The sequence below is a fragment of the Caretta caretta genome, chromosome 2 (assembly GCF_965140235.1).
Source record: "Caretta caretta isolate rCarCar2 chromosome 2, rCarCar1.hap1, whole genome shotgun sequence".
Taxonomy (NCBI): Eukaryota; Metazoa; Chordata; order Testudines; family Cheloniidae; genus Caretta; species Caretta caretta.
The window spans coordinates 209054618-209067219 of NC_134207.1; positions in this window are offsets into that span (position 1 = coordinate 209054618).

Here is a 12602-nt window from a genome sequence, read left to right on the forward strand (position 1 = left end):
GGAAGTACTCTCGTCTGGTGGAGCTGATGCATCCCTTCCACAATCCCCCTAGGACTTAACTTTGCCATTCCCCAGCAAGATCTACGTTGACTGTTTACCCTTATCTGCATACATTATAAAACACGACATCATGGATATTATGCTGAGGAGGGGATGGAAGAAAAATCGCAGAATACATACATTTACACCAAAGAGAAACTTAATCTTAATGAGAATGATCAATAGAAAAATGCACAGCCCAGAAATATGCTATAACACAGCTAGAGAGACCACAGTCTTCACATTCTATCGGCAACAAAACCTTTAAACATAAAACTAGTACTTATGGCTGCAGAGAGAACATGAATGTGAACCAGTCCAGTGCTTTCTTCTTGAGTCCACACACAGATACTGAATCAATAGCACTATGGTGGAAATCTTGCCCTTCCTTTTATGGGTGCAGGGGTCCTGAGATGTAGTTTGGTTGCACAGGGGATGGGTGGAATGGGATGTGGTGAGCCCATACAGATGGAATATACTCTGATCAGCCCGGAGCACAGCTCTGCTCCATTTCCTACACCTGCTTGTAGAGAGGGCTTTGGGGGCATGCCATGGTAGAGCTGGGAGAGTGTGATCACTGAATTCACTACCATAACATTACAGTGATTTCACTCTGCAGAACAAGCATAGGAGCCCAAGGTAAGTATGGCTACAGTGAGTGAGAATTCTTTCCTGCTAGTTCCCTTAGGGAAATCCAGCCACTTTGGCCACATGCTGGATTGAGGATTTGGCCTTATGTCAGTGAACTACCCCTGGTTCATATCAGTGAGGTGTTAACATCTTCATGATCATTTAAATGGTAGCTATTTCATTGCTGATTATGTTGATAGAAACATCAGCTAATGTACTTGAGCCAGTGTGGCTGGAGGAATTGTAAAGAACATTTCACAGAAGCAAATGTTTTTTTATAAAATATTTGATTGGGGGGTGAGAGCAGCAGGATCTTCAAAGCTAAAGAGGAATAGGGAGCAGAGACTGAAGACCTAAGGGGAAAGGAAGATGTGGGAGAAGAGATGAGGGGAGGGAGTAGAGAAATGTGACAATTTGAGGAGGAAGATGAAAGTGGGGTTTTTTTTTAAGAATACAAAAGACAAACATGCAGATAACTTACTAGACTAGACAATGTATTAATGTGTTGTATGTGTGTTGAGTTAATGGGCATTAAAAATGTCAGACTTCACAAAACATTTCCACATAGCCTATAGGATTAAATTCTGCAGCTTGTGGTATAGTTTCTACAGATTGCCAATGGCCATCATAATAGACCAAGCATCAGCAGTGTACATAAACAACACAATACACAGTTCCTACTTCTTAGGAGCTTCCAGTCTAAACTGGACACAACACTTTCATGAGCCACATTTGCTGTACTTACGCTATATTCTCCAAGTGTCCTACAGTAGTCTCCATTTTAAAAGTCAGCTTTTGCTACACGATGACTTGAGATGCTCCTATTACTGCTGCTAAATAGAAGGATACATTTTGACATTCGAGATACTCTAGCTCTGTATAAAGAAAAGGAGTACTTGTGGCACCTTAGAGACTAACCAATTTATTTGAGCATAAGCTTTCGTGAGCTACACGATGAAGTGAGCTGTAGCTCACGAAAGCTTATGCTCAAATAAATTGGTTAGTCTCTAAGGTGCCACAAGTACTCCTTTTCTTTTTGCAAATACAGACTAACACGGCTGTTACTCTGAAACCTAGCTCTGTATAGGAGCTCTTTGCAAATGTTAAGTTTTTAATAAAATAATTTTAAGTTTCCCATCTTGCAAATGCTTATGTCCATGCTTAATTTAAAACACATGACTTAGTTCCATTGGGTTATGCATGTGCACAAGAATTGTTAGGACCAGGGCCTGTCTGTAAATCAGGTCAAGTAGAAAGCCTGGATGCTGTAATATATCACTATTTGGTGTATGCTTCTGACTTTTTCCCAGGTATCTGCAACACGACTCTTTATTTGTTACTGAGAAGAACTAGTTCCCAATATTGTGGGTCAGATTCTCAAATTATATAAAACAGCATAGCTGCATTGAACTCAATGGAACTGTGCTGATTTACACCTGAGGATTTGGCCCCTTGAATTTGTCAATGTAATTTTTACAATTTTTGGAAAAACAAAACAGTTAATACCTAGAATAGAAGAACTTGTACATAGAGTAATTTACACCAGATGAAGTTCTGGTCTGTACCTCCACAGACTTCAACAGTGATTCAACTTCTTGTAACTTGTTGAGACATTACTTTCTCTTATTAAGCCTTATTTGAAATGCTTCCTGTAATTCCATCTTAACTTCTGTTGCCCCAAGGCCAACGAGAGTCCTCAGAAAAGAATTATATTTGCATAATTAACAATACTTTTCTTTTACCAAAAATTGAGTTAGAGGTATCACCAAACATATCATTACTGGAATATTTAAAAATGGCATGAAAAGATTTGATCTTGAGCAAAAGACTGCACTAGAAACTAGTTTAAAAAGAAGTATTACCAATAGGTGGCTTGAAACTTATTTTTCTCTTTGTTTCTTGTCAGAACATCACTGCAATGTCTGGAATTTTGGAAGGATTACATAGATTTATCACTAGACAGGATTCTGTCTAACAGCTAACAGAGAGAAGTGATTTACCATTGTGAAATGGTGCCAGACACAAAAGTAAACAGTGGTGGTCAACCTGAAGATGGAGTGAAGTCAAGAGATCATCCTTCTTGTATTCAATGTATGCTACTTACCCATTAGTCAAACAAATAAATCTTCTGGAAGCAGCTAAAGACAGAATTGCTAAATAGCTTTGAAAAAGACAGCATTTTCTTAAAGGTTTTAAAATTCTGATCTTAATCCTGCAATCCTTCCTCAGGCAAAGCCCCCACAGATTCCAACGGAGGCTTTGGCCAAGTAAGGACTATCTGAGGAGGCCAATAACAACAAGTGTAATTTATTTTTAAAGGAAAATAAAATTATATAGTGATCTGATTTAGTTCTGTATATATCAAAACATGGCAAACCCACTCCCTTCTCTGTCCTAAACTGCTACCTAGCCTTCTTTCAGAAAATAAACAAAATCCAGACTTTTGTGCCTGCCAGATTAAATGTTGGGGCAGGGAGGACAAAAGGAGGCTAGCAGAAGATGGATGCTCATTTCCTAGTTAGCCACTGCAGTGCTTGTCCAAAAAAAGTTGACTGCTTCAGTGTGTTTAAGCGATAGAAACTCTGCCTCAAACAAACTCATTCTGTTTGTCCTATTGTACAGTGAGGGTCTTTTGTTCAGGGATACTTGAAAGGAGTTCAACTATCTTTATTCAGAAAATAATTTAAACCTTCCGTGACAGGGTGCTGAGCAGAAAGACTGCAGAATCAGCCCCCTGCCACGCCAGCCCCATTTAGGTGAATAAAGTGGAGCTGGCTGGAAGGAACATTGCCCTAATTGGGGAATGAGAGCCAGCTGCCAGCCCAATTAGCCCAGGGCTATATAAGAGGCTGGGAAGAAGGATGCTTGTCTAGCTGGCTGGTGGGCGTGCCCGCCCAGGTTCAGACACCAGGAACCCAGAGCTATGAACGCTGTATGGTGATGAAGGTGGTGGGAGCATAAACTTGTAAATAGAAGCACCAGTGGTTTCAGAATCCAAGGGTCTCTAAGTGACTTTATCTGAGCCTAGCAGAGGCAGGAGCCAGGAGAGCTCTGTTACACCTCCTTCCAACCAAATTTGCAGCTGGTAAAAGAGGCCCTGATAGTAATTAATCAGTTTTGCACAGCTCTTTGAATATGTAAAGTACTCCAGAAATGCTATGTTATTACTTTTTCATTAATACTGGGCTGACGAGGGTGCACACAAATGACAGTGTTTACCCACGACTTTGAAATGACAAGAAAAAAAAGGACATATAAAATTCATGGAAATTAAGTATGTGGGCAGGAAGTGCTGGTAAAGAGAACAAGGGAGCACTCACTTTGCCTGTACTAGTTAACCATTTGTTCCTGTTAGCTTAACACTGGCTAGCAGGACACAACTTGTCTTCCCCCTCAGTCAAAGGCTGCGTCACTCCTCTCCTGATGCACATCCAGTAATTCCTGGAGGGCCGTGGCTCTGCCTCATCAGTCCAGGCTTAGACCTGTTCCATGGAAGGTAGTATGTCTCCAACCACTGCAAAGTGAAAAGGCCACAGCCACCCATAAGAAAGCCATTGATGGAGGCTACTTTCATCACCTTCTTCAGCAGCCATTCATCTGCTTACCTTCCAACCTACCCCTCCATTCAGCTCTGCAGAAAGCTCAAAAGGAGAGAGGAGCTGGGGAGCATTTGTTTGAATCCTGTGACTGAACGCCCAGCTTACACTGTAAACTCTTTGAGGAGGGACTCTCTCTTTGCTCTAGGCTTGTATAGTGTCTAGGTACTACTGCAATAGAAATAGGCTAGGCAGAATTAGATTTTTTTTTATAATTGACTGTTTTTAAGCACATTCTTATCAATTTAAATTTTCACAGTCGTGCAAAATGCTGGGTTTTAAGGATTTTTTATTTTTATTTATTTAAATTTTCACTGTTTGAGGAAATTATGTGGGGGGTGGGTTTATCCGACTATGAGGGGAGTAAGACAATTGTTTAATGACAGTAAAGTTAAAGCTGTATAACCATTAAACAAACTGTCAACATCACGTGAAAATACACAAAGTAAATAGATTTGCATCAAACTCTAATAAGTGCTCAGGAAGCATTTTTCTTACTTTGCTTATCTATACATTTCGATTAGCAATGGCAGTATTTTTTCCTGGCTTCTGTGTAGGGTAAAATTGAGATTACTGACATTTACCAATAAAAATGTTATCTGTTCAAACCTAATATAAATAGTAATAATTATCTGGAATGGGGCAGTTTTGGCCATTTCCACTATTCCACTGGCATACTGAGGTGGTTGTTAAATCTCCCCCCATCTGCTTCCTCACAGGTAGCCTCTTTGGTTTCCAATTTAGGCCCTGTGTATTTGTTCATCATACCTGGTATCTAATTTCCCACACAATTGGCAACCCCTGTAATTTTCAGCAATATGCCCCCAGTGTTGCCAGCTCTTCTTACTTTATAGCAAGTCTCACAATATTTGGTGTGTGAAGCCCCAGCTCTTGGAATCATGTAATTATGCAAGTTTCAGAGGAACAGCCGTGTTAGTCTGTATTCGCAAAAAGAAAAGGAGTACTTGTGGCACCTTAGAGACTAACCAATTTATTTGAGCATGAGCTTTCGTGAGCTACAGCTCACTTCATCAGATGCATACCGTGGAAACTGCAGCAGACTTTATATACACACAGAGAATATGAAACAATACCTCCTCCCACCCCACTGTCCTGCTGGTAATAGCTTATCTAAAGTGATCAACAGGTCAAAATGGCCCACCTGTTGATCACTTTAGATAAGCTATTACCAGCAGGACAGTGGGGTGGGAGGAGGTATTGTTTCATATTCTCTGTGTGTATATAAAGTCTGCTGCAGTTTCCACGGTATGCATCTGATGAAGTGAGCTGTAGCTCACGAAAGCTCATGCTCAAATAAATTGGTTAGTCTCTAAGGTGCCACAAGTACTCCTTTTCTTTTTGTAATTATGCAAGAATCTCAACTTTGATATAAAAGGAAACAATAAGTGAGTTATTGTTGAGAAGAAAAGCTTAAACTTGATCCAAGTGCCCCCTAAAGCCTCAGAACCAGATGACATTTATTTCAAATCCCATGATTTTTTTAGGATGATGCTTGATTTTCAAACATTTGAGGTTGGTAAGTCTGTGTCCCATATCTCTGTGCTGCAAACATTATCAGCTTATGAACTTTTACACTTTAGACACTAGGTGTCATCAGAGCACATGCCAATTCTGCAGTGACAAGGAAGAATTGGTTGTGGTCTGTGTAGAAAAGAGACTGAGGAAGATGAGAGAGAGCGAAAGAAAGGATTTTATTGAAGAAAATGGGAGAAGGAGAAAACATGACACAAAGAATGAAAATGGGGAAGGGAAAGGGAGAGAAAAGAATCGAGTAACATAAATGTTATAACAAAATAATTATGTAATAACCTACTCTGTGTTGTTATAATCATATTATTAAACAATTATAGTGCAGGAGCACCTAAAGGCCACAACCAGGTTCCGCCCCATTGTGCTAGATATTATACAAATACATAATTGTAACAGTCATTGCACCAAAGAACACAGAGTCCCAAAGATATATTGGTGGTGAAATATAAATATGAATGGCCTGATTTTCATACATGCTGAGCACCCACAACTCCAGTTGGAGTTAACAGCTTGGATTCTCAGCACTTTTGGAAATCAAACCCTAATATTTCTTATTCTAGTATAGTCTGTCATTTACTTCATAAACTATGTGAAGGCAATCTCCTAAATATATAAGACAGAAGAAGAAAGGAAAAAGTAATTGCTTATAATCTTTAGAGATACTGTCAAGAAGTTTGGTTCCAAATTTTAATCTAGTATATTTGCAAAAATTCTTATCTTCTGGTGTGGAATATTTAAATACTTTGGATTTTTTTTTACATTTATGTAGGACCTACATAAAAATGTTTTGTGCTCTTTTCTATTGTCTTCATAGCTATTCCTTTTGCTTTATTTATGTTAAAATCCTATATCTTGGACAATGCAGCTTTCAGGTGGTCCTTAATAAACATTAAAAAGACCAGATGGTTCTTAATAAGGTATTATTTAAGCAACCTTGGAAGTAGGCAAGAAACATTATCCATACCTAACCCTTAATTTACCACTGTTACACAGGAAATAAAGAGGACATTTCTATGTTTTATATTTAGTCCATGTTTTATGGTTTTAGTATCACTTAGCTACTGAAGGATTGAGTTTACCAGACCTATTATCACATATGCTTTCCATTATATTATATGAGAGGCACAGCTGGATGGTTCCTAAAGCAACCCGCAAGCAAAACACTATGCCACTTACTAGGAAGGAACCATCTTCTTTCTGCCACATTTGATCAATCTCCTTCAATCATCTGATCTAAGAACCATCATATTTTTGGGTCTTCAAGAGTAGATCTTTAAAAAGGTCTGGCAATCTCAAAATCCCATCTCTAATCCTCTCCAACCTTTCCTTGAGGAAGAGGAAAAAAAGTTTTAGCAATGATATGTGGGAGTCCAACAATATAATGTACTTCTCAGCTATAACTAAATATTGTAACTTCTTTCTCAAAGCCAAGTTCAACACCTCAGACACAAGCGGTGACTTCTGCATTACATTGAAATCAACTAACAAAACTATACTGAAGTACATTCATCTGTCTATCTAGGCTCCTTTATGTCCATCATCACCATAGTATCCAAGTGCCTTCCGCTTGAAAAGATTTGTAAACAATTCTCTTTCCCTTCTCCTCCTCCTGTAAGGGAACCAATAAGCACATAAGCAAATTTGTCAAAATAGCTCCTAAATGTCTTCTGCCTCTAACCTCCTTCATTGGCTTTTTAACCACTGTGTCTGTGAGACATACACTACAACTAACAGCAATGGTGGGAAATTTTTTCAAAAAAATCTTAGATTCTTCCTAGTAAACAAAACAAGCAAGGTTTGGGGGTTCTTTGTTTTTTAATGAAAAACTATTCTGATATTTTTCATATGAAATGAAAAAGCCAAATCGGGGGAGGGAGGGGCACCCAATTGCTCATTTCTTTGTTGGTTATCTTTAAACAGGAAATTTGCTCCACAAAACAGCCTTAAATTCTAAATAAAAACCCAAAAGGTCCCCCGTCTTTCTACTTCATCCCACTTCCCAGAAGGAATCTAGACCAGTGGAGCCTTCTCCAGCCACTTTGATGGCTGAAGAGGCCTGAAATGGAACCACAAAGAGCTTTGCAAGATTTTTTAAACTCTTATTAGAAAGAAATCATGCAGCATATATATATTAATTATTCTCTAATAGGCACAGATGCAGATGGAAATACCTCTGAATGACCATTAATAGGACTTTTATTCAGTACATATTAATACATGAACATAATTAAAGGATTGAAGAGAAGTACAAGTCAGGCCATAGATCTACAGTACTGACTATTTTCTGTCTAAGCAATTTCCCTTTGCAGAAAATTTTGTCCTTACATCAGTGATTGAAAAATAAATCAGTGTGATACTATTATATAAAATAAAAATATAAGCTGTAGCATTAATCAGTTCAAGGAAATAATCTTTCTACAATACTGACACCTGGTGGCTTTTAAATCTTATTTACTCTCTTACCATAGTTCAGACACAATGTGAGAGGATTCTCACACCAAGGCATTTGAGGAACATCTTAACATTTTTGAATTTTTCACTTCAGACTTCTCTGCCTGCATATTGTATGGGTCACTATTTACAGGTGAAGTGTACTTTCCATTGGTGAAATTTTGTGATGTAACTTTTTCAGTTCTTGATCAGCTTGCTTCATTTTGTCTCCTTTTTTTGTTTGTTTGATTTTTGTTTTTCATTTGGGTGATGTAACCGATTGGGTTACATCCCTGTCCTTTGCTGAATGTTGTTCTATCCTGTGCCACACTGACCACACGTTTACAGTTTTGTTCTGGTTCAGCTAGTAGTGCCTTTCTTTCATGCAGCTCTATACAATGGACTTCAAGCGTCTGCTGTTGGTGTCCAGCACCTTCAAGAAGTTCAGAATGTGGCAAGGAGATTCTTACACAGGCTACTCTGATAGTCTGTATTTCCTCAGCGCCTTGGCCACTGTGTTGGCTTCTTGTTCACCAGTGAAGTAATTTCATAAGAATGACCACACTGGGTCAGACTAATGATCCATCTAGCACAGTATCTTGTTTTCCGACAGTGGCCTGTGCCAGGTGCTTCAGAAGGCATGAAAAGAACAAGGCATTTATTGAATTATCCATCCCCTGTCGTTCAGCCCCAGCTTCTGGCACTCAGAGGCTTAGTAACACCCAAAGCATCCCTGGTTGCATCCCTGACCATCTTGGGTAATAGCCATTGATAGACTTACTCCCCATGAACTTGTCTAATTTTTTTTTAACCCATTCATACTTTTGGCCTTCACAACATCCGCTGGCAAGGAGTTCCACAGGTTGACTGTGCATTGTGTGAAGAAATACTTCCTTATGTTTGTTTTAACCCTGCTGCCTATTAATTTCATTAGGTGACCTGTGGTTCTTGTGTTATGGAAAGGGGTAAAATAACACTTCCTTATTTACTTCCTACATACCAGTCATGATTGTGTAGAGCTCTATCACATCTCTGTTTAGTCCTCTCTTGTCTGAGATGAACAGTCCCAGTATTTTTAATCCCTCTTTGTATGGAAGCTGTTCCATGCCCCAATCATTTTTGTTATCCTTCTCCATACTTTTTCCAATTCTAATATATTGTTTTTTGAGATGGGGTGACCAAATTGCATGCAGTATTCAAGGTGTGGGTATAGCATGGATTTCTGTAGTGTCATCATATTTTCTGTCTTCTTATATTTCCCTCTGGTAATGGTTCCTAACACGGTTAGCTTTTTGTCTGCTGCTGCATATCAAGCAGATGTGTTCAGAGAACTATCCACAATGATTCCAAGATCTCTCTCTTCCTTCTATCAGTTTCAACTGCCCTACATGTCTGAACATCACCTATTTATATTCTGACTGAAGTACGAGTGATTACTCATCTGCCACAGGCATCCTTCCATATTCAGTGTTCCAGGGGTCAGGTTTGCCACCAGTGTATAATGTGTGAAAACTAATAGAATTGTATGGTTTTGAGGTATCATCATTCTGATACCTCGACCTAAATAACTGTCTCTTCCAACCAGTGAGTGTATCTCAAAACTGTCAGGATTCCTGCCATGCTGCAAATTGGATAAATGACAGCTGGCTAAACTTAAACATTGGTAAGATGGAAATATCACTGGGGGAGTGAGGAGAATTTCACTTGTTCAGTAGAGCGCCTGACTATCAATAAGAGACACCCCAAGCTGGCTGACAAGAGTCACAATTTGTGGATACTTTTTTTTTCCCTATTGACGTTTCCACAGTGATCCATTTCACTGACATCTTGGCTGGATTTCTCAAATGAGCTTCACTAGGCACTTCCATGTACAATGACTCAGAGGTTGTAACTGCAAAGAGTCCAAACTATGAGAACGGATGACACCTGTGGGTGGCTAGTGGGGGAGATTCTTACTGTCATCTGCAAGACTTGGTGACTCTGCAGCTGTGGCCTGATCCTGAAAGACTTTGAGCACTTGCACTGAAGTAAGAGAGAGCTGTGGGTGCTGAGGATTAGGCTCTATTTTAAGGGGTAGGTTATGGTAGGGATTTTTGTTTTTTCTGTCTTTGTTTTTATATTATTAGGCCGTGTTGCCTTTATAAAAGTTTGTCATTAGTTTTTGTTTTGTAACTTTTCACACTGTTTTTTTTTTAACTGTAACTAACTAAAAAGTAAGTATTATTGAGTCATTAAGGGTATTAATGAGGGCTATTAAGGGATGGAATGTCAGATCTAAACCTCACTAAAATGCATAGGAGAAGCTGAGACATTTGGTAGGATGGAATGAAAAACTGGTAATAGGCCTGCTTTAAAAAAAAAAAAAAAAGGAACTGTTACCAGGGTCTGTTAGTTAATTTAAGGTCATCTGACTTTGAGCTTCTTTTTGTTCCAAAGCCCAATCTTGGGCCTATTAACACCTAGTGATTTGACATTTTTGTCATTATGGCCGAGATCCTCAAAGGAATTAGGTATTAGGAATTAGGTACCTAACTCCTATTGATTTCAATGGGAGCCTAAATACCTGGATCTGGGCCCATTTCACTGCAGCCTAGAACTCCTGCCCCCAGACTCTCAAGGAAGCTACCTGTTGTGTGGTGTGATTCATGTGAAAAAGGCAGCTCTGATTTCTATGCAAAGGTGCACATTCCTTGAAAAAATGACTTCCTTCTGTTTCTGCAGCCCGGTGTAAAAGCCAAATATATTTCTTTTGAATCAGACCTTTGATGTCTTTAAGAGCAAAGTTAGGAACAGAGCTACATTTAAAGATCATTTAAAGATCTTATAAGTATATGTATATGTGGATAAGTATATGTGTATGGTGTCATACAAATAGTTTCACAGTGTATTTCATAAATCCCCCCGCTCCATTTTATATGTTTTTTTATTCACTTGCATCTTGTTTTATACCATGTGGCTTCAGATATGGGACTAGATTGGGGATTGGACCTACATTTATGTTAGGAAATTAATGTTTCTCTTAATTCTTATGAAAGGTATCAGTTGGATTGCACTGGAGACTGAACCAGGAAAGTAAGTAGCAGAACAGGCTTCCCCAAGCCATCCTGACAAAACGTGCCTCCAGCATGTTATGGAAGGACTACATCTCAGAATAGGAGGGTAATTCAGTCCCCATGAGTCATTCAGTCCTTGGACTCTGCTAAGTCTGACAAAAATGCCAATTGTATTTGTGATAACATCTTTTGAGTTGTAGACAACCTGGAGAACTGGGGTAGATGCCAACAAATTCATTTTATATGGGCAACTGAACCTCCAGCAGATTTTTGGTCACTAGTGACATGAGCCAGATTTGAATAGGTGACTTAGGCTTTGTCCTCACTGATGACACAAAGGTGGTGTGTTTTTTGTTTGTCTGTTTATTTTTACGGCAAGGTAACTAACACATAATAGTTGTTAATTATTTATAATTATTTATAATTAATAGTTGTTAATTCATCAACATCTGATGAAGTGAGCTGTAGCTCACGAAAGCTCATGCTCAAATAAATTCGTTAGTCTCTAAGGTGCCACAAGTACTCCTTTTCTTTTTGCTAACACATAATAGTTATCTCACTGTAAAATCTTCAGTGGAGACAAGGACTTATAGTGTTTATCAGGAGGTAGCTAGGTGACGTCAGTATTATGCACCCTGCCTTTGGCAGACCTTGCTTCATCTACTTAATAATAACATTAAAGTGCCTTGTCTCCGCTGTGGTTTCACAGTGGGATAGCTCATACACATTAGTTATTATCCCTAAACAAAAACACACCTACAAGTGCCTTGTATCCACTTTGGATTTTACAGCGAGATACTAATTAACTTGCTGTAAAAACACCACCTTTGTGTCAGTGAAGATAAAGCCTTAGAGGCAATTCTAGTCCCCAGAATTATCCAATACAATTATCTATACTATGTGAATAATTATGTTTACCATCCTTATTAAAGAACACTAAGAGTTATAGACAAAAAGCACTAAAGTGCAAAACATTACATTCTGTGTACGTGTGTAAAGCCTCATGTTAACATGGCACTTTTTTAATTTGGTGGAAGCACCTTTCATGTTAATTTAAGTTACAAACACAGTTATATTGTTTCCTGAATGGCAAGGAATGAAAATAATAGGGCTGTCGAGCAATTAAAAAATTAATTGTGATTAATCGCACTGTTAAACAATAATAGAATACCATTCATTTCATAGCATGATAGAATCATAGAAGATTAAGGTTGGAAGAGACCTCAGGAAATCATCTTTTCCAACCCCCTGCTCAAAGCAGGACCAACCCCAACTAAATCATCCCAGCCAGGGCTTTGTCAAG